The following is a 19,843-nucleotide window of genomic DNA, read 5'->3' as shown; positions in this document are numbered from 1 at the left end:
AGGCTTTCTGTTTGAAGAAATACTCCAGAAAAGCTATGGCATGTTAGAGCCAGGATTTATTGAGAGGGAGGAGGAACAGGACTGTAACCTCCTCCTTTAGTGCCAGAGGACAGAGCCTGTGTGGAAGGCTGATACATGCCCAGTTTTTCAGGATCCCCAGGCTCCATTTCACATTGAAGCCTCATTCAAACATCCAATGGCAATTATATTGCAGTTGCTTTTCCCATTAGGATGCTGTTTTTAATTCACTTTGGGAGTGGATGAATCCACACAAGGAATTTGTACAGCTCAGCTGTTGCTGCACTCTCCAAGTGTAACCCGGTCATCTGCATTCCAGCATTCATCTGCCTTAGAAACTAACTGCTCTCCCTAATAAAACTTTTCAAAATATGAGGAAGAAAACCCAGGTGAAATGCCACAGAAAGATGCACTACTTTGTATTAACTAAGTACAACCAGTTATGGTTTTCCACCTCAAATTTATTTGACTTTATCAAATTGTTTAACTGGAGCCTTTCAGTAAACATTAGAAGAGGCCCACACCATTCATCTAAGACAAGCCTGAAATTCACAGATGGAAAGGTGCAGTAGTTCCTCCAGCAGCACCACACACAGCAAAAAGGTATTTCATCCTACCAATCTGTCTGGGAGAAAAGCCAAAGAGACCAGAGAATGCTCCAGAAGCACAGAAGTAAATTGCTTCTGCGAGTCTCTAGCACTGGCAGCATATGACTTTGCATTTCACTTTAGCTCCCAATCATGTTATCTTTCTCACAGGCATTCAAATACATTAGTCTGTACCTTATCAGATCCTGAATTATGACTGTAGAAAAGCTCCTAAGTCTGAGAAATGTAGTTCAGGGACGTTTATGGGGCTGTAATGAGTACTGACAGATAAGCCACACTCATGCAAACACGCTTGCAACTGATGTCTGGTTTAACACAATACAGCCCTAAGCCTTCAAAATACAGCCTAGGAAACAGAATCCCCCCATCACCTACTACTAATTGCATCTGCAGCGGTCAGGGGTTGAAAGAGAAGTAAGCAGATTAATTCTATTAGTCTGTGCAATAGTATCCCAAGGGGACAAGGGAAAATCCCATCATTTAAATCAGGACTGGTAGACACTGCTGGGAACGATGTTACATACTAGTAGGGGATTAAGAGTTTGGACTAAAGGGCCTCATTTTTTCTAGATCTGGTTTCCATGAGTCATAGCAATTAGAACTGCAAGGCTTTCTGTTTGTTTTTCTCCACTTACGGATGACCTGATACATCTTTCTGAGTTGAAAACAACATTATTAAATTAATTTCTTACTAAACCCCTTCTCCTCAACATACATTCCTTTATTCCTTTTTCTTAAAATGCTTTCTGTTTAAATTAAGGTATTTTCAATACAAAATTATTTTAGAACACAAGTATTACTTTAAGTATTACTTTATTAATACCCCATCTGTAATTTTTTTCTTTTTTCAGCATATCCCTCCCACGCTTTTAACCTATGTTTATCTCAACCATATGGGCAGTCTTGATCCTCTGAAGGTACAATTTGGTTGAGAAACATTCCCCATGCTGTAAATACATTGTGAGGTTTCATCCCTGCAGACGTGGCAGGCAGTGGTGACAAAGCCCTTCTTGAGCCAAATGAATGGAAAAAGTAATTTGTTCAATCCAGTGCAAGTGAACCTGAGCATCAGAAGCACTGCCTTACCTGTGTGCTGCTTTGAGGGGATAGGCTTGCAGGGAAATACTTGTTCTCCTCAAGAAGTCAGGCTGTACTGAGTATGCATCTGTCAGGATCCTTGCTTCAGGTCTCTAACACTGTGGTCGAGGCTGGTCAACCTGTCAGAAACAGCAAAGAAAATACATAAGACACATACAGGACCTGAGGGGAAGGCTGCCACCTTGTTTTACTTCCTCCTGCTTGGGTAAAGACCAACCCTTTCTTGTACACCTGAAGGAAATGAGGGGAAGCATCTCCCAGTGACCCTGAAGACCCTGTCAAGGTCAGGACCAAAGGCAAAATCTTCTTCCTTACTTTCCAGTTCATTAGGCTGACCAGAAAAGGGCTTTGACTGGACGGCAATAGGAGGACAGGACTGTTTTTGCAGAATAAGGAGGAAGCAACACAGTTGCTCTGCATCTTCCCCTCTTGCTCCCCTGCACAGCAGAGGAGAGTCATGCCCAGGAGAGGGCTGTGAGTCCCTAAAAGGCAAGTTCCAGAACAGAGGATGGAGTGGTGTGTGATAAAACATAGGTAGTTAAGTGTTTAACACACACACATCCCTTCTGTATTGTAGGCAACAAACAGGCACACATCTGCTCACCTACTGGATAGATGTTAAAGTACCACTTATTCTGAATGGAGGGAGCCAGAAATGATTGAGGATCAAAAAGAAGGTGATGGAGTTAAGAGGCAGGTAAAGGTGGGAGGAAGACACCAACAGGTGTTCAAGGGGTGAAAGCAATAAGGTGAGAAAAGAAGGTAAATCAGAGCCTGCAGAATGGCATGAAAGGGCGGTGGGAGAGGAGAAGGGATCATGCCAGATTGCATCTGTTTTCTACTCGCAGAAATCAGCCAGACACGGGGCACAGAGGTGGGGCCATCACTTTCACCGAGCAATCGTTCCGTACAGCTCCTCTCTGGAGAGCAGCAGCGAGTCTGGATCTCATTCTCCCTGACAGCTCCAGTTCAGATATGAAGATGGCGCCACGTAAATCCATTTCATGATGTTAATTCTCTCCTCTCTAATCTACCTTGTTGATTTGCTTTCTTTTGAAGCCCAAATCCTCTGCCCTGCCCAGCCGCTCCAGATCTCAGGGCCAACACCAACTGTCCATGGGAAACATCAGGTAACATCTCCCACCCCTCTGCATCACACAACACTTGGCACCTCCTTCAGGATCGAGATGAAAAGCTGGGAGAGAGGTTCTTGTCACAGCAACTCCTCACTCAGACAGGGCTGCAGCAGGACATGTCAAGCTCCCCGTCTCTGTCATGCTGTCTGAAGATGACAGCCATACTGAGCTGAACTGCCATTTGTCAATCCAGGGATTACAAAGCCACCTACAAGCCAGCTGGAAAGTGCTAATGTCACACCAGACCACATGAAAGGAAATTCCTCCCACGCTCAGGCTATCAGCCCTCTGTCAGCAGCTCCCCGCTCCCCAACGCAGAAGTGTTGTTTCACACTTCCCCAGGATGAGAGAGAGGCTTTAGTGGGAACACAGGGACATTGCTGAGGAGTGCTCTGCACCCTGGACATTCATCCTACAGGCAATAGAGGGGCAGCACGGTCTAGTGAGCAGAGCAAGGGCCCACCAAATGGTACTTGGGCAGATGTTCTCCATGCCTGTGTCTCCAGTGGACTCTTCCAGCTGTGGCTCAGCCTCCCATGGATGTTTGTTTACAAAACTCTTCTCTGCTCTGTACAAGCTGGCATTTCAAATACACACATACCAGCCACATCCTGGTTTCTTTGAAGGGGAAGGGCAAATACTTGAGAGGTGCCAGTGCTTGTATGTAGAAAATGCACATCCATACACTTCTGCACAGGACAAAATGCCTGCTGCCTAACAAAAACATACCCTATTGCACACAGTCCTAGTCCTTTCAGACATAAGGTATTGAATATTAATTTCCAGCCTTTGAAGACAGTGAGGGGGAAAAGTTTATTCAAGTTTTCAAAGTGATCTGAAACCACAGCAGGGAAAGTGGCCCAGGCAGGCAGACCAAGAGTCATCAAAGTTTTTATTCAATGGCATCTTTAGTAGCAATTTTCCCTTTTCATTATGGAAGAACAGTCCTGTCCATGTAAGCAAGCCCCATTCATTCCCTATTACTATTCCAGCTGATGCACCACTGTGACCAGAAGCAGAGGGCTATAATATATTAGGGTCACTAATAATGTATTTTGTCTTCTGTGTGTGCTTGCTCAGATGAGAGATTTCAATAATCTCTATTCAAGGAACATTAAGAAACACAAGATATATCAGGTCATATAAATACTCCTCTCCAGTGGAGGACCATGCCTCTCCTATCCCCTCTGCTTTGTTTAATCCAATTGAAAGTGTCTTGGGCAGCAGGAATATTCTCCTTTCTCTCAGCAGACTCTAAAAAGTCTGATAGAGAGCTGTCTTAAACACCGGATTCATGCATAAAGAGTCTGTCTGGTTTGTTTTTTTAAAAAATGTGATTCCTCAGTATCTCCCCAGAGTAAAAGCAGTAGCATGTGAGAATTGTGAATTAAGGGAATAAAAAGCAGGCTTCTTCTCCAAGGTTGATGCAGAGGGACAGAGAGGGACAGCAGCACTAGAGCATCCAACACTCCTCTAGCCCGCAGGTGAATTTTCAATAGAGGAGAGTAGGCCCAGTGGCCTATGGATCATCTGGGCTCAATACATTTTTAATATGAAAACAAAAATAAACAAAAGCTTAATGTGGAATTTCTCCAGGTTGTTGCCCCGGTCTCACATTCTCTCCAAGCAGCGCTGGCTGCTATCAGAGACAAGAGCCTGGATTAGACATGACCTGACCCGGACTAGCAGCTCACGGCTGCTGCTCCCACAGCACTGCACTGAGCCCTCACCCTCGAGCCTTTAGACTCTGTGGCTCCTGAGTTTGATTTAAGGGGCACAACTGACTCTACTGGAATTTAGTTTCTTAAAAAAAAAGTTTTCTTTTAAATCCAACCACTGTCACAGCTATCTCCCCACCTCAATGTTTCTATGCTTTGGGGCCCCAGCGGGGGTATATTTTGCAAATGACATTTTTTTCTTCCTTGTATGCTTGTACAACCACACACATGGTTGTACAAAGCCACTTAATCAAGCATAAGCAACGAGAGTTTGTACTACATACTGACACAGACATCAGGAGGAACACAAAGCATTCCCATTTAACATTTTGTGCATCAGAAATAACACCAAAACAAATGTAAAGCAAGCCAACTCCTCATTACTTAACACAACACAAATCTTTGTGCATTAAATACAAGTGAAAGGGAGCTGTGGAGTTGGCATTAGCTTGACAGATGTTGAGATGAGCTGCACCAGAACTGAGTATCTCAGCCTGAAACAGTGCATGTTAAAAAGGCATCTGCTTATTGTTTGATATGTGTATTTATTTACATAGACAGCTTGCTGACATGCTGAAAGGCTGGGGAGGGTGGTGTAGGCTGGCATTTTAAACTCTCAGCAGGCATTCAGCAAGTGGTCTGTTATCCTTTGGTCATGTCACTAGCTTCCATTTTATTGCTGAGGGGTAGCAAAAGAGGGGAGCAGGGAAGGAACCAGGATCCTTTCCACTGTGCAGACCTAACTCCCCTCAGGAACTTGCCCTTAGCACACAAGGCAGCATTTCCAAGCTCAGCCTCCACAAGCATGTTGCCCCTAGGGCTCACCCTCCAATTTCTGGGGCCTCTGTGCCTTTGACACAGACATGAGAAGGGTCTCTGAAAAGCAAGTCAAGTGCAGCTCCTTGTTGCATAAAAAGAGATTTTTTTCAACGAGAAAGAAAATTAATTAAGTGGATAAAATCCCACAGGTTGGAACAACAGCTGAGGAATTATCTTTCTATCAGGTTGGTAATGAGGACTAAAAAACCTCACACAAACATTAACAGCTTCATATGGGCTCATTGGCATTTCAGATCAGATGTGAGATTTGGCATTCCCAGGAGCACCAGATCCAACTCCAGTTACAGACCAGACTATGGGCAAAATGCATTTTTGCCCTGCTGAAAACAGTTTTGTCAACAATATCTGAAAATTAAAGGTACATATCTATCTATGCAATAAGTTTTTTCCCACAGAAATCATGCCCAGAGAGAAGGTAGGTCACAACATCCAATGCCTCAGGTTGATCTGACTCACCTCTGAAACCTGAATTTAGCTATGTCAGGTGTGTGTGAGAGTTCTTCAACATGCTGTGGGCAGCAGCCAGCACACATCTGGGTGCACATCAAATGACACGATCAGACACCAGCCAAAGCCACCACCTGCACCCTACTGAATTCATAGAACATGCTGAGTTGGCAGGGACCCATCATGGTCATGGAGTTCAAGGCCTGGCTGCATGCAGAACATCTCAGGAGACAAATTGTGTCCCTGAGAATATTGTCCAAATGCTTCTTGAACTCTGTCAGGTTTGTGCTGTGACCACTTCCCTGAGGAGCCTGTACCAGTGCCCCAACACCCTCTGGTGAAGAAACCTTTCCTAATATCCAACCTAAACCTCCCCTGACTCAGCTCCATGCTGTGTCCTCGGGTCCTGACCCTGGCCATAAGAGAAAAGAGATCAGTGCCTGCCCCTCCACTTCCTCTTGTGAGGAATGAGGTTTCCCCTCAGTCTCTTCCCAGGCTGAACAGACCAAGTGACCTCAGCTGCTCCTCATACAGCTTCCCCACCAGACCCTTCACCACCCTCATGGCTTTGGACACTCTCTAATAATGTCTTTCTTATATCATGGCACCCAAAACTGCCCCCAGCACTGGAGGTGAGGCTACCCCAGTGCTGGGGGCAAAGTGGGACAATCCCCTCCCTTGCCTGGCTGGTGATGCTGTCCCTGATGCCCCCCAGGACAAGGTTGGCCCTCCTGGCTGCCAGGGCATGCTGGCTCATAATCCACTTTCTGTCAACCAGGAACCCCCATGTCCCTTTCCTGTGGCAGTGCCCTCCAGCCTCTCATTCCCTAATCTATACACACAACCAGGGTTGCCCTATCCCAGGTGCAGAATCCAGCACTTGCCCTTGTTACACTTCATATGGCTGGTGAATGTCCATCCCTCTGATATCTCAGGTCTCTCTGCAAAGCCTCTCTGTCCGAGGAGTCAACAGCTCCTCCCAATTTAATTTTGTCATAGACTTAGCATTCCTTCCAATCCTGCATTCAAGTTGTTAATGAAGATGTTGAGGAGAACTGGGCCAGGGATGGAGCCCTGTGGAGCCCCACCAGTGACCAAATGCCAGGCTGATGTCACACTATTCCCTGTAAGTCTTTGTGCCTGACCTGTGAGAGCCAGTTGTCCAACCATTATGGGATGTGTTTATCCAGTTGTGTGCTGGATGTTTTGTCCAGAAGGATACTGTGAGAGACAGTATCAAAAGCTCTGCTGAAGTCCAAAAAGATTACATCTGCTGGCTTTCCTAGATCAGCTGGGCTGTTACCATACTCTAAAAGGAGATGAGGTTTGACAAGCACCACTTTCCCCTCATGAAGCCATGCTGGCTGTGACTGGTGACTGTGTTGTCCTCCAGGAGATCCCCACCAACACCGCTGGCTGCTCAACTGTTAACACTCACAATTACTACTTCATGCTAACAAAATAATACAGATTTTTTTCCCATACCTTGAAATGGAAAAACTACCTCATCTGGGACCAGTGACAAGAATGGCAATCATATTTATGGTAGCCATGGCAATAGGGAATCCCACAACAAAGAAGCCCTGTGGCCTACTGAGAACCATGCTGAACTGTGGCAAACTGTTCAAAGCTACATTTCAGAAACACTTTAACTTCCCTGGCAACTAAGGTGAAGGAATGTGTCCCCTCCCTGCAAAAGAAAAAAGGAAAAAAAGTGAACTACTGGCCCTCTTTCCCAAACATGCCCTCGCACATCTTCCTGCCCCTTTGTTACTGTTCATATCACAAGAGCTGGTATCTCTTGGTCCCACAGAACCAAACTTCTTACAGTGTGCAGCATAAAAGAGCTCCCTGCCCAAAAAGCTAGCTGACTAAACAAATAAAAAGCAGGGAAAAAATTGTATTGCCCTTGTTACAGATGGGAAGCAGAAATCCAGAGAGGCATTGGCAGTAAAGATCCGGCAAGAAGCCAGTGAATGAACTGGGAAGAAAACATCCTCAGTCTTGAAGCTTATTCCTTCAGTATGGAGAGCACTGTTTCTTCCTTTCCTGTTCTCCTGTTTTTCACTCAAATCACATTTGTTCCTTTTACAGCTTGTAAAGTTCATCCTTAAAAACAAAGCTGATAGGCTACTGATGCTTCTAATTTTCATGGGGAGGAGATTTAGGAATTCTGATGTAAATAGGCACAAGGAATTCTTAGCTGGCACCCAAATATTGCCCCAAAGAGGCCAAATGCTCCCCCCATCCCCTTAAATAAGCAAGTGCTGGCAGGTACAGTTTTGTGAAGTTTTTTAATATACCTGATTGTGGGGCTTTCAACTTACCAACTCAGAACCCCTCTAGTGCAGGTAAGTACCAAGGTAGATGCTTCATATATTACCCATGTGTTATCAGTCAACACACATGACAACCCTACCAGATGAAAAAAATATTTTGAAATTGCATGGAAATGAAAGACATCCCTTTCAAGTGCTTCACTAATTAGCCAGACTTACCAAAGGCCCGGGATAATGGAGTATTTCCCCACTATTCTGCCTCTCATTAATTCAAATGCCCTCTGTGCCCTAAACCTATTGGAAGAAGAAACCAACTGCACTTCTGAGCAATAGGATTAAATTACCTGTCCCAAGGAAGCAGGTTGCCTAACAGAAGCATTTGCAATATTAATAGCTACTTCTAAAAATTTTAAATCATCATTTAACAACCATCAGTTCTTCCTCAGTTTTTTTTTTTGAGTTTGAAATATCTGTAGTGCATAAACAACAGTCAGCCTAACTGTTTTTCAAGGTTTTTTTCTTGTTTGACTCAGAAATGATGCTTTCTGTCAGCCTGAATTGTTAATTTAGGTTTGCTATTGCTGCTTTCTCCTCTTTCCTTGAATAAAGGGCTGGCTGATCCCTGGAATACTGCAGCACAGCACTTGGGTTTTCACACTCAAGCTGTCACTCTATTAGCTCTACAATCTGGCAGTTTTCTACCCTACTTTTTAAAGGCTCTCATCTATCTCTTGTAGTTTTTTCCTCAGATTCACCTGAGAAGGAACATTGAAAATTTTGGGCAGGATGTTCCCAGAATTACAGGAGCATCTAAGGGGAGAAAAAACCCCAGACATTCAAGGCAGCACACACTGTATGTGCAGCAAGGGTGTAAATCCATTATAGCAATTCAAACATCTGCTGGTAATGAGGTTACTTTGGAAAGGCTTTGATTCCTGCCTAGGGAATTTAGTGTAGTTTGCTTGCTCCTTGAGAATGCCATGGGCTTCCTCATGCAGTGTTAGATTCAAATATACTTTCATGTATTACAGAGTTTTATGTATAATACATGTGTGTGTGATTCTGGTCCTTCAAAAGATTTCCCAGTGAAAAAGCTAATACAGAATGGAGCACTTCATGGAGTTGTGTAGCTCTTCAGCTCTCCCTTGGAATGTGTCATTAGTTCTGCATAGCTGATATCTCTGTTTTATCTTCTTCAGATCCCCCTTGTTTAAACAAACTCCAGATTCCCCCACTCCCAAAAAAATGTCTCTTAAGTCCCGATTGTTTTTCTTGAAACACACAATAATTTTAAAGGGCTTAGCAGGAGTATTTCAAGAGGAAAAAGTACACAAACCCCAATAATCAAGTGATAAAGGCCAAAGAGAAAGCCACAGTCAATTACGGAAAAGGACATGCAATGCTGTTCCATTATCCTCTTGAAATGAAGAGTTAAATCTTACAAAATTCCATTCCAGTGCCTGCTGCTCCACCTAAATCCTCCTGACCACAGCAACAAAGCCATTCTATAGCACATCTTGACATTTTCATCATGTTCCCAACATCTAGCTCATGGTTCAAAGGTTTTGGTCCTTCAAAGTAATGAAACTGGTGATGTGCACATGAAATCAAATTGCTAAGTGCAAAGAGAAAAGAAAGTTGATTTTCCAAGATGTGGAGGAAACCACCCTCTCCCCTCAAATCCTTCTCTATATTCCCCGCTGAGCAGGTCAGGCCTCCTTGACCACATGTTACATCATTTCTGCATCACCTCAGTGTCCAAACTTGTGCTGTTCTCAACTGCTTCTTCCTGGAGTCTGGGGTAGCTCTGGCTGTGCACAGGTACAAGCAAGCCACAATAAAGCTTTGATTTTTGCAAATTACTGAACTTGAGTTCTGAAAAAGGGCTATCATGGAAGAGTACAGTACAAATACACCACCTGTCTAAGTCAAATTAGAGCAACTTCAAAATTATCAGTGAATAAACTTCCTTGGAACATGCAAGCCAGCAAAGTCACACACCAGCCCTGGAAGTACAGTTTCACTGGCTGGGATGGAAATCATGCTGTCATTGAACAATAGGGCTGTCCATGGAAGAAGACTGAGAGATGGCAGAGCTGAGCCCTATAGAAATAGCTACTAGATTTTCAAGTACCAAGAATCAGATGCCAAAATGTAAATACTATTAACAACTTAAATCTTAAAGGCCTCAGAAGGGTTGGCTCTGTCTGCACAACAGAAAGGCACCTATTAATGACAGAAAGCCTGTAACTGGGAGGAATGAAGAACATACAGAAGCAGCCAAACAAAGAGTTGTGCAAGATAGAGAAGAGCTCTAAGTTAAAACCAGGCAAAGACATACATCCATTCTATTCCTCTCCCAGAAAACAAAAATAAAAAGTTGTCATAAGAGCTGTGTTTTTCTTTTTCCCTTCTACTCTCTGTACATTAAAAAAAAAAAAAAAACCAGAAAACCCCTCAAAAAGCCACAAAAAGGAAGCCACAACAAAAACAAGAAAAAAACACCCCAAAACAAACACAATAATCTTTCTGACCACTAATCTTTCAGGAAAGAACAAATCTGACAGAATTTTTTTCCTGGAATTCAGTGTTGAAAATGGTCAAAACTTCAAAACTTTTCAATGGTCCAAAAGAAACATGACTATCAGTAAATGCATTAGCAACTCAAGCCCATGTTAGAAACCCAGGGATGAGGTAATTGTTTCTTTAGCTAAGGCTCAATTGTATGAGCACCTTACAGCCATTTTGTGCTGCATGGCATTCAGCAGAATTACAGCACAATCGAATGGACTGACTTGGGAGAGGGCAGATATTAATTTCTTGCTGGTATTTTCGTCTGATGGTACTTTTAAGGACTCATACCAGCTTTCATTACAAGGGCATCTTCCCTATTTGCAAATGTTTTTCATCACCAGCTTTCCCCCCAACCTATCCCACTGCTTTTCTCTTCTGGCCTCCCATTCAGCTGTTTAAAGAACTAGTAATCAAAAACAGTGCAGCATAGTAGAAGTAGCAAGTGTGGAGTTGCTCATGCAGTTCAGATCAAGGACAATTGTTGTCATTATATGGCACAATACTCTGAAGATGCTGCAACAACACTGGATGAATCCCAAAGGATCTCCCAGAACTGGAGAAACGGGATGCCACCCCTCTGAAAGCTGCAGAAATCAAGCTCTTTGGCTCGCTGTCGCAATGTGTTAGCAAAGAAACATCTTTCTCTAGCTTTCCCAATTATTAATACACTTATTAAAATGTGAGACAATGGTTTCTGTTGTAAAAACACTGTATTGACAGTGAACACCCTCTTGGAGGACTCAGGCAATTAGAGAAGGAGCAATTCTGAGCCTTGAATACAAGAGAAGGAGGGATGCCAAGGGAAACTGCAATTCCATTGAAATTGAGGGCAAAACACTCTGTCTGCAATAGGAACATAAACATATCCCAAACAGATGTAGAGAGGCTAGCTTCACAAATTTTTAGAAGTGGTCAGTGGTTTGGGGATGCATCAGTACAAATGTCTCAGTCTGGCTGTTCAAGCCTCCTGAGGCAAGAAATACTTAGCTTTTTCTGAAAAACTTGGCCCTCTGGAAGTGTTTCAAATGAAACCAAAAGAAATCTGTCCCGCTCTCAAAACTTTAGATGTCACTGACATAAATGGTGGGACTTCTGTCTTGATCATTAGCCCACAATTTTAGAAGTGTTCCCAAAATGCTGCACATGCTGATATGCCTGTCTTTCCAAGCCTGGTCATGTAATAGTCTGTAGAAGCCAAAATGCAACTTTTTACCAGCCTGAACAATAGAGAGGGGTTCTGACTCTCAGGTTTCCTCCAGACAAGTGGGACCCAAGGCTATTCCTTCCAACCAAGACTCTGCATTCTCTTTTTCTATTACAGAGCTGCTTGCAAAGGTATGTCTTGAAAATAACCATGGCCTTATCTTTTGCCTGACCTTCCCCTGTGTTTTTCTCTCTAATTTCAGCTTTAATTTTTTTTCAGCATTTCTATAAAGGGCACATCTGCAATTCGGCATTTTGCACCAGCCTAGAAACAGTAAAGCTGAAAAAGAAAAGACCAACACAACTTGTAAAACAGTTTGGCAAAGACAGTGTGAACTAATATAAACCTATTGGCCTTACAATTGGCAACAAGACCTTTTACTTAGCTTTTAACTGCAGCATTCCACAAGGATCTAGAGGAGACAACAACCCCACTAATTAGGTAGGCATTGCCATCAGGAAAACATGACAAGGAAACAACTGCACAAAAACTCTCTCCTGCATTATTTGTCTTGGTCTCTTGGGCCACACAAGTACACAAAGAGGCTTCCAGATGAGCTGTGGCAGAGCTCCTAAGACAGCTGCTCCGGACAGACAGCTGTATTTCATTTTGGGTGGAGTTAGGTGTTTAAGGGCCCTCAGAAAGCAGCTCTTAGCTGCAAGATGCCAAAGAGAGCTCCTGCAAGGGGAAAATTTTGTTCCCTTTGACTCACCAGGGGAAAGCTGCTGCTTGTAATTGATGATTACTTAAGAAAGCTCTAATGTCTAGCTACCAGCTGGCAAGGCACAGCAGTCTGCACAGAGAGAGCTCCAGCTAGGACCATGGAGGTGCTTTCTGGAAAAATGCTTTTTGGCACGTGGAAAATGAGCGCAGCAACTGGGAGAAAGGACAAAGCCTTGGGCGGCTGTGAAACGTTGCTCTTTCACACCAATGGATGGTGCAATCAAGATTTACAGCCTTTGAAAGCTTTCTCAACACTCGCACAGCTCCAGCCCAGCCGGGCAAATTACCAGACAACTCCTCCAAGGCACAAGCATGTCAGTCTCAAGGCAGTAAGGAGAGGTGTAGCATGCATATCCCTCATCCAAGCACACCTCAGAGTGAGCTTTCCAGAGTTTTTACATGCTGTTAAAGCATTCAGAACACTCCATTTCCTAGCTACAGCAGAAACCAGCTGCACTTTTAAATTAAAGGCAGGTGGGAAGGAAAGCTAAGGTTCAGACACCAGCTGCCACCCCAGGTAAAAGCAGTCGGAGCAATGCTATGGCACAAGTGTCTTCAACTAAAGACTTCTTTCCATCTTGGGCCTCACCTCAGGAGCAAGACAGGTGGTGGAAGTACTTGGTTCACTTTGGGCTTTGCTTTCCTCTGAGCAGCTGCCACAGTGTCCTGCTGGAACCCAGGGCCAGCTGAGTCAGGGATCTCCTTTGGCTGTCCTGTCTCCACAGCTCACTCTCAGTGGACTCCTGCACCAGGGGTTAACTGGAAACGAAGGAGGTCAAACAATATATTTGGTGTCAGCTCTGCCAAATGAGCTGCCAACCAGTAAGACAAGGAAGCCCTCGCTAAAAGCAAAAACAAGATGCAGGAACTACTCTCAGGGCCCAGATAATGCTCCACAGGGCCCTTCTCCACTGCAACCAGAAATTCCAAGCCAGACAAGAAGCTTTCCAAGGCAGACATTAAACATTCATTTGTAATAAACACCCTCCTGACCCCGAGGGACCAGTGAGAGGTGTAGGAAAACACAGCAAACAGAATCCAGAGAGGCCAGATGCCTTTCACTGTGGTTATTTGAATGTGTGAAGAAAAATAGTAGTAGTGTTTTCAAAATGGTCCATGGACCATACTAAGGAACAGCAATAGTACTTTTTATTTTGGACACTTTAGTTCTTCGAGGGCAGCTAGCCCCTATCTCTGAACAGCAGAGGGGCATGTTTCTCAATGTTATTTAGAAATGTGTACAAGAATTTCAAACATGCTCTCTGCTTTCCAATGCAATCCTTGGACTGAAATGTCTCCACATTTGCAATCATTTTATCTCTACAGAGCAAGGGGCAGCTGGGGACAGCAGGGGAAAAGGGATCTGTGGGACCACAAACCAAAGATTGGGACCCATAAGAGCAGCTGGCTATTGCTCATTTAATGGCTCTAGCTGGTCCAGTTAGTGTTGGATTTTATTTGCCAATTGATTTTATATTCATGGTATTGTGGTTTTAAACAGACCTGTGGAGTTCTAGCAAGATATAACAGGAAAAGTCTTGCAAAATCAGATGGAAGGGCACATATAGAGGACTCTGCAACCATCACTGAGGGTGGAGGTCACTATATTCAGTTTCCACAGGAAAAGCTTATAACTCACCAATATATATGTATAATTTTTTCCTAAAATTACTTAATTTCACGTATGCCAAAAAATAAATATTTAAATTTATAATATTTTGAGATCATAACAAGAAGACAGACAAAGAGAGTGAAATTAATAAAAATGCAGCTGAGTGCATAGCTGAAGCTTTACAGCAAATTAGTTCATTTATGGTAATGTCCACTGTGCATTAGCATTTCCATAAATACTCTGTAAATAAGATTAAAAAGGATTGTTTCAGTTTCTGCTGATAATCAAGTGCTAAAGAATGGCTGCAGAATAAGAATTTTGTAATTCAATGCAAATATTCGTGCAAGAAGCTAGATCCTATGAATTATACGCATTTAGTCAGGGAGCAGAAATACTATTGTGTGACCTATATGTCAAAATACGAACTGAATCGTGCAGCTGGAAGCTGAACACTTGAATACCAGCCACTGAATACTAAAAAGGAATTGCCTGTAAACAATCAGCAAACCAAAAAGCAATCTATGAATAATTTCAAATAAGTTGCGCAGTTGAAAAGTCAGTAAGTTATTTGCAGACAATTTGTCAATAGAAGAACTCACATAAAAATGTATTTTAAAATTTCTACAAATTATCATGTAGATATCAAAAGAGCATTTATGATTCATCATGAGAAGACATAAGTAATTCTACCAGGGGTTGAAAAGGCATTTTCTTTCTTGTATTATATTCTATTACCAATCAGGTACATTTGAATAATACCTTTATTTATAATTCTGCTGATCCCCAAGGCATAAGCCATTAGTGCATGATGGAGACACGATGATGAAACTTGATGGCTGAGTAATCTGATTCGCTCTCGCCAAATTTGAGCAAAATCTGACGTCAATGAATCTGTACTTGAATGTACTAATGTCATTATTCAGTTTCATTCCTGCAGGTGACCATACCAGATAACAATTTCATTCTCTTGATTTGGAGAAGAGCAGTGACCTGCGATTCAATACACAGCACAGCCCTCTTTAATCCTTTAAAAATTTAAAGCACCTGATTTGCCACCATTGTGCAGTTGGGGAAAAAAAAAGACCACAAGCCCTCCTAGCAAGGTATTTTCCAAGAGCTAAGAGCTGCAGGACAGGAATCTCAAGCTGTACATGACAGCTACAGAAAGAGGATTGGTGACCTTCCTGCACTGGTAAATCAATTATTTGTTGAATTTACTACAATACTGCATGGAAAGGCAGCAAGCAGTCACCAACAAGCCTCAGTCCCCCAGGTTCATGGCAGCAGTTCTGGATGGAAAATTCATGAGCCTCCCAGTTCATGAGGAAAACAGCAGGTTATGGAATACAAGGAAAGCTGGCCCTGTTCAACTTAACGAGATCTACTCCAGGAGAAAAAGGAAATACATTTTTAGAAGGGTCTTATTCTGAACAAGAATTCCTGGAGCCACAGATCTTGCAAAAACACTAGGTTTCCTTAAGCTCAGTAATTAAATGGCAGGAGCCAAGGTTGCTGCAGAGATTTTGCAACATTTTGAAATCAGTTTATCATTCTGCTTCTCTCATCAATTTTGAATTTCATTTGATCTTCGTTTGGGTATTACACCAGTTCCTCTACTGCTGTAACAATGGAGATCAGTACGTGACATCCTTTGTTTCACACAGAAGCCTTTGCTTCCTTCCTCTTGACCTGAAATTAGGAGCACTGCAGTAGATGGTCTGAGAGGAATGAGTCACATTGACTAAATAACCCAGTTTGCTAAATCACAGAAACCAGAGCAGCAGAAGGGTGGAAGCAACCTCCCTCCCACACAATTCGAGGGTTTGGGGATTCTACATTTTGTCATGCATCTTCATTCATTTGGGGTTCTACCACCTGCCCCTCTTAAAAAGTTTAGATCCTTACTTGTTACACCTCAGCAGTGCAACATATCTCCACAGCCTTCCATGAATTACACATTTGGGGAAATGTCAGCAACCATGAGACTTGTTGCACTTCCTGTGTGTTTTACAAGTGGTCTCAGACACTCGTACTGCTCCCTTCAAGTCAGGTACTAGACTAGATGAAGAACTTGCTCTCAGGTGTTTCTTGATATCTCCAAAAAGCAGGAGGGCAACCTAAATAAATGGTTACTTTTGCTAAATACTGTTTTTCCCTGCAATTATACCTCTCCTTGTCCACATGAGCTTTACTGGCAGTAAATGTTGTAACAAGGACAGATTACAACTTGCATGAGCAGTGGGGTATAAGGGAGCCTTCAAACAAGACTGATGTGTTTGGAATTGAGAGTAAGACAAAGTAATTGAAAAGGACATGATAGTTCTCACAAGTCTACTATGTGTTTGGTTTGCAGTCCAGCACTTTGGAAGAGGCTCTGGCACAGTTGTCTAGTCAAGATTAATCACACTTCTGCCAGCACTCAGCCAGGCTTCAGTTATGTCCCTTCCCTGGACACTCTCTTCTCCTGTTTGGGTCAGCAGTTGGAGGAAATCCTAGGAAAACAAGCACCTCCTTTGGGGCTGTATTTAAACAAACAGACAGCTCCTCCTTAGCAAATGCCACTGTCATAAAGACATCCAAATAATTTTTCAACAATGAAAAATTTCACAATGTGTTTAAGGAGGAGAGATGCTGTCAGGCTGAAAAGCTCCGGCAGCAGGCCATTAGGAACCAGCCACACTTCTTGGGGTGACTGACTTTAACTCTTTTCTGTACAGTTCTTGCCCTCCTACCTCTCAGGATGAAGATCCTAACCTCATCCTCCTCCTAAACTTTACTCTCATGAGAACACCAAACCAATACAGCACAATTTTGAAGCCTCACAGAAAAATTATATTTTAAAAGTGAATGAAACATCATTCTTACTTCTAAAAATGAACTGTAAACCACCAGGAAAAGCAAGTAATTCTCAAAAACTTTACTCTGTCATAGAGAAACAAACAATTTTATTATTTCCTCTCTCACTAATGTGCCACTAACCTATCCTGGCTTCACAACCATATTTTCTCCAGCAGATGGTCTAAGTGATTAACATAACTTTGCTAAACTTGGGGAAAGTGTTCTCAACACGTACTTATTTAGTTTCAAAGCCTGATGCTTCTATTTCAGATATGAGAAACCACATTTCATGTTTAAAAGACCTCCTCCCCCAACAGTATCAATAGACCTAATAAAAGATCCAGCCTACTTTCCCTGTCTACCTTATCCAAGAAGCTGACACTGATAGTTGTGTTGCAGTACAGCTCTTCCCACTGAATCTGCTTACATGTCTCTGCCGGCCTGTGCTCATATTTCAGTCAATAAAGGATGAACATGAAAAGCAGCAGCTTCCTCCTTGAAGCATACCAAAGCATTTTCTTGCTGTAGCACTTGTATTTGCCACCAGTACAGGTAGGATTGTGCCTTCCTCCTCTTAGACCAAGTGCTCAAGAAGGAAGAGATCAGCAGGAGCTGAGCTTGCACTTACAAGCAAGAGGCCTTGCTTTCAAGTCCTTTGTACAGTATTTATAAAGCTTCAATGGAGACTGAAGGTGGCAGCTGGTTAGCATCCTCTAACACCACTACAGAATGGTTTTATTCAGAAGTTAGAGCAAGCCCCATAATTAATTGAGGCTGCAGAAGGAAGGCAGGCAGACTGACTAATTACCTCCAATACTCTGGCTGAGACACTTGCTGTTGGAACATGTGCTAGGGGGATCTCTAGTGCTCAGAAGCAGTCAGATCTCTTTTTCGTGTCTGCATTAAAGATGTATTTCTAAGTACCTAACAGAGCTCCCTCAGCCAGAGCTTTCACTCCGTGTTGTATTGCTATAGCCACCACTTTCCCCAGCCTTGCACAGCAAAGCCTTGCTCAGAGCTGCCATCCGCTCCTGCAGCTCCAGGATTTACCTGTTACTTACTGACCAGCAGGAGAAATCAAGTGGGAATACTGAAGGCAGCATAAAATAATGTCAGAATTGCCACCACCAGCCCTCTGGCCTGGACATTTACTTGGAAACAATCAGAAAATCATTCTTGCACTGAGAACCTTGTAAGGTTCAGCACAAGGCAATGGAACAGGAATATAAAAAAACCCAAATCACATCTTTCAGTGGAAGGAAAAAAAATAGCATAATTTAAAACAAACTTTAATACAGCATTGGCCAAAATGCCTGCTAAGGGTACTTATGCAATAAATCAGCTTCTGATTTCTGCTTAACCTTGTGACCTTTTAAATCTGTACATGGAAAACTCGCCGGTTAGAAAAAAAGTAAAAGGAGAGATCAAGTTAAATAGTTCACCTAGCAAATATGCAAGAGGCTTAAAAACTACTAGCCTCATTTCCCCAGATTAATCTGCAGTGCAAATGTGAGGATGCTAATGATTTATTTCTCACCCCTTGGCACCAACTCCCTCTCGGTCTCTTTAAGACAGAAAAATGAATAATAATAATGATAATAATAACAAATTTATGTGCTCTTTTCATCAACAACTCTGAGCTCTCATTTCTGACTTGGAACTAAAACATCAAAAACAAGCTCCCCAGCCCCCATCCCACAGGGTGATCAATGATTCTTTACCATTTATAGAAGATCTAAAGAGGCACTTATTACATTTATTATGTTACAGTCACCAGCACAAATTCTTTTCAAAACGTAGTAATCCTGTCCACGTGACACTTAACTCCCCAGTAGGTCCATTTGCAGTCAGGTTAATAACCTTCCTGTTATGCAGGTAAAGGAAGATTAACTCTGAATATGTTGAAACCAAATTCATAGTATGAAACCTCCTCCTTTTGTTCAGTTCTAGGCCCCACTGGCCTCTACCTAGGGCTTGACAAATCTCATTTGACATTGCTGGCAAATGCTCCTTGATTGAGCATTTGGGATCAAAGAGAGTCTTCTCATTTCCTCCCACTGCAGCTCTGCTGGTCTAGTCTCACCTTAATTTGTCTTCCTAGTCCAGCAGAAACAGCTAGCAAGCAGGCAAAAAGAATTCCTTTCCCACTAGAAATTCAGCTCTCAAAAATCTATTTCTAAGTTCTGTGTTTTATCCACACTGACTTTAGAGCAATATATTATTTTCAGAACATAATACCCTATTTCCAAACTTCAACAGGCACCGGAACTCCTATAAGCTAATAAAATATAAGATGGAAGAGGAAACTCTAAATATTACATTGCATTCTTAACAAAAAGGTAGGTGTTTTTTATCTCCTGTTTCTCCATCCTGAAACAGCACCCAGCAGACGTGTAAGAACAGCTTGTTCTGTCAGGAAATCCTCAGAGCAGTGGCCTCCCCTTTGAACCAAGGCGGCAAAAATTCTCATAAGGTATCAATGAGGTAAGGAATAGAAGCAGCCACCTCACTTCCCCAAACAAGGATAAGCCAAATGACCCAGCTGGGTTCTCCAGCAAAACATTCCCATCACATCTTTGCTCCAGCTTGCTCTCCTCGGGGCTCTTCTGCCCAGAGGCTTCTGTGCTGACAACACGTGCAACTCCCAGGCGCAGGCAAGAGCAACAGGGCTCATTCAGCACAGAGCAGAGACACCAGGAGGTGGTTGGGGAGGAAAAGAAATAAGGGATAAGAGAAGCAGGCAGCAGG

The 19,843-nt window shown here is 42.9% G+C and overlaps 1 protein-coding gene across 2 annotated transcripts in view; it reads right to left on the bottom strand.

Annotated features, from left to right (window-relative positions):
* TSPAN18 (tetraspanin 18) overlaps positions 1–19,843 on the bottom strand; it is a 121,464-nt gene that overhangs the window by 57,732 nt on the left and 43,889 nt on the right. For both annotated transcript variants that reach the window (XM_050975431.1, XM_009102139.4), the window contains exon 2: positions 1,713–1,843. The gene's annotated coding sequence lies outside the window, so the exon portion shown is untranslated. The remainder of the gene's footprint in view (positions 1–1,712; positions 1,844–19,843) is intronic.

This window comes from Serinus canaria, chromosome 5 (assembly GCF_022539315.1).
Source record: "Serinus canaria isolate serCan28SL12 chromosome 5, serCan2020, whole genome shotgun sequence".
In the NCBI taxonomy this organism is placed as follows: Eukaryota; Metazoa; Chordata; class Aves; order Passeriformes; family Fringillidae; genus Serinus; species Serinus canaria.
This window is presented reverse-complemented; position numbering and strand designations above follow the sequence as displayed.